Below are 3,678 nucleotides of genomic sequence, written 5' to 3'. Positions count from 1 at the left end.
AAAAATTACACTAGGTGAAATAAATTGCTCCTAACTTATGTATTCTCCGTTTTGATCCCAGAGGATTTGCAGTTTCGAAATCATCATAGAAAAGCTGAATTTTAAATGCATACTTGTGTTAAAAGATCTCCATCACACAAATCATAAAGAAGATTTTCTTTAGAACTGGAATTAGTCTGCATCATCTCTTGTATATTAGGATGTTTGCAAATAAACTGTAATGTTTTCAAAATTGGAATGTAAACAAATTTATCAATAACAACAACCTGTTCATATTGCACAGAGTATCAAATTTTTTACCAAGAACAACTTCCTCTGGGTCTAGCCTTCCCCACTTCTCTGTAAAATACTGCCTTCTTTTAATTTCAGAATTTAATTCACCAAAAGGATTTTCCATTTTTCAAAACACTGATCAATTTTACCCTCAATGTCACTTTTGACAGGCTCCTGTAAAGATAGACAACTTTTCACATGTTCATTTGCTCAATTATGGATATCATCTGTGGTGGGAAAATTCCACTGACCAGGTGTCTCACTGCTGTGACCTTGACAAACAGGGAGTTTGCTACAGCGGACGGACACAGCAGATAGACACAGATGATGATTTCATGTCTTTTTTTCATATTACGTTTTATGAAGCGCCTCTTTGTATAAGTTTTGGCTTTTGTGAACTTGCGGCCAGTTCCAGTTTGAGCACCCGTGCTTGTTGTGTAACCTCTGCAGAGCTTACTATTATAAAGACTCAAAGGCAACTCCAGTCTGAGAATTTCATTATTTCAAATCTCAAGATGAATTTCCATCACAAACTTGGCGTCACGAACAGGATCCCTTGAAAGATCATCTGGACCCGAGAAGTCTTCGGTGGCTGATCACCCAAGAGAGAAAATCTTCTGCCTCTACCTCCAACAGTTAAGAGAAGAGAGGGCCGAAATAACTGGGGTTCCGGACCTTCTTCACAGGGATCCAAAGACCTCTCTTTGGTCATCTTATATCTGGTGAGATGTTGAAATTCTGATTTTCATGACTGTTTAGATGATTTCTCAAATACAAAATCAAACATAAGAAATAATACATTTAAAGGGTTTTATTTGGAACGGGTGTATTAGTCATTCTCTCTGGATTATTGTGGATTAATGATGTTAATCTGACTCGTCCTTGTGGCAATCATCCTAGTTGAAGGCATTTTTCCTGTTTTGCCAGAGAAAGAAACAAGGATTCGTGGAGATGTCCACGTCTTAAATTGAGTGTTCAAGGGAAATTGTAGACGTGCACGATTTCATACACTTAATTGATAAAGATGGGTAACAAGGGAAGTCAGGGACTTCAAAGCCCAGAGGGTCCAATTGTGGACTCTATGGTTGCAAGATATGGAAGGGAAAGTGTGACATTTCTTCCAGTAAGACTTTGCTTTTCCTCATAACGGGTCATTTAGTGTCGAAAAAATTAAACTTTTAAGCAAGAAAAAAGTCAAGGTCACAATGTGGAAATACATAGAAGACAATAAAAAGTGTCTTGAAATGTTGGAAAAAGAGGCAGAGTGTAGGGACAGAAAAAAAGCATTTAAACAGATGGCTAAGGTTGACAAGAAGGAAACTGAGAATGTAGAAAAGAAAGTTGAAAATAAATCATATAGATCTCTTTATCCTCCCCTTACAGGGTGTGGCGGTCCTCTCCTCGACGCCTGCCTCCCTCCTCCCCAACGACAAAACCCCCCTCCATATGATGTGCAGAGACCAGACTCCACCAATCAACGATCAGGCCCATCTCAGACTCCACCCACCGCTCTCTCAGTCTATGGAGACGGGGCAGCGGGAGGACTGAATGATGATGTCACCTCTTCCTCATCTCTAGGCTCCGCCTCCTTCTCTCCCATTGCAAATAGAACTCGTCAAAATCAACAGCAGGGAGAAGTGATAACTGCTCCTATGATAAACGTCATGGGACCAACCGGCCCAGCCCTCGTCTACCGCCCATGGACTGACGCAGACATGACTGAAGCACTGAATCACCTCCCAGACCCACGGAACTCTGGCACAGCATTTGCCCTCCAGTTTGAAACATTTTGCCATGAATTCATGCCAACGGTGTCTGAAATCAGACGACTTCTAATGAAGAAATTAGGCCCCACTGACTTTGCAAAGATATGTCAGCACTGTGGGGGAGACCTCCGTCTGACTTCACCAGACTGGGATGATGCGGTTAATGCAGCATACGTCAACGCTCTCAACACACTCCTCAATGCCCTGAGGACCGCCTTCCCCAATAAAATTGACATGTCCAAAATAACGGGGTGCAGACAACAACCAGGCGAAACCGTAGGAGATTTCCTCACACGTCTGACCGTCCTGTTTAATCAACACAGCGGCATCCCCATACCTGACAACCTTGGCAACGAGCCAGGGGCTTATGAAACACATCTGAAACAGGCCTTCCTGAATGGTCTGCTCCCCTCACTACGGGCAGACGTAGGCCACACCTGCATCGGGCTTGAGGATGCTCGCTTGACAGAGGTCAGACGTCATGCTGAACATGCTGAACGTCAACACAAAGAAACCAAAGACAAAGCTCAGCAGAAAAAGGATCAACAACTCCAGAAAGCACAGCTAACCATGATGCAGGCTGTGTCTGCCCTGTCAAGGCCACACAGACAAGATAACGCTGATAGCAGAGCCAACTTCACTGAACCAGGAAGAGAGGGGCGCGGTCACGGACGTGGCCGTGGGAGAGGTTTCTCTCGACGACCCCCACTTGCCAGAGATGAGTGTTTAATCTGCAGACAAAAAGGACACTGGGCAAAGAACTGCCCCCAACGACGAGAGGACGGGGAGCCAAGAACTTTCACTGCCGACCGAAATACAGAAAGTGAGGAGGAGGCAGACGGGGGGGAGACGACCCATCTACCCGCCGAGGATCAGAGAAAGGGAAGTGAAGCACACACACACACACACAGAAGCTCCAGCAACGAAGAAATCGCTTGCAATTCTAACCACACACACACACACACACACACACACACAGAAGCTCCAGCAACGAAGAAACGCTTGCTAAACTAACCACACACACACACACACACACACACACACACACACACACACACACCAGAGCAAACACAACTTTGTGGTTCTTATGTTAAGTACAATAGTGATGCTTTTAAGAAAATGCCTCAACTCGAACTGTGTGTTAACGGTCACAAACTTAATTTCATGGTCGACTCTGGTGCAGGTTATTCTGTGGTTAGGATGTCAGATTTGCCCACATCTCCTGAGATGAGTGGTCGCTTTATATTCTCTCAAGGTGCCAGCAGTGCCACTGTAAAAGAAAATTTCACAAAACCTCTCAAATGCGCCGCTCGGTTTGACAAACATCCCATAAGGTTTGAACATGATTTTCTGTTGTCTCCCTGTTGCCCAATTAATCTATTAGGAAGAGATTTGATGATTGTGTTAGGCCTCAATTTAGTATCCTCCCCTGATGGAGTGACGGTTATGCACAATTCTTTTTCACCCCCCTTCACAATGTCACAGACCACACATGAGCAGCTGTTTGTATATCAGTGGCAACTTCCTATAAATGTCTCCACTGATCTGCTCTCCACGTCACACTCTCTCGTCACCCCTTTTTCAGATTTTATGCACATTGATTCATTGCACTGCACTTCACATGTGACAGACACAGTAG

The sequence above is a fragment of the Hippoglossus hippoglossus genome, chromosome 16, assembly GCF_009819705.1.
Source record: "Hippoglossus hippoglossus isolate fHipHip1 chromosome 16, fHipHip1.pri, whole genome shotgun sequence".
NCBI classification, from domain to species: domain Eukaryota; kingdom Metazoa; phylum Chordata; class Actinopteri; order Pleuronectiformes; family Pleuronectidae; genus Hippoglossus; species Hippoglossus hippoglossus.
Note: the sequence above shows the minus strand (reverse complement) of the source record.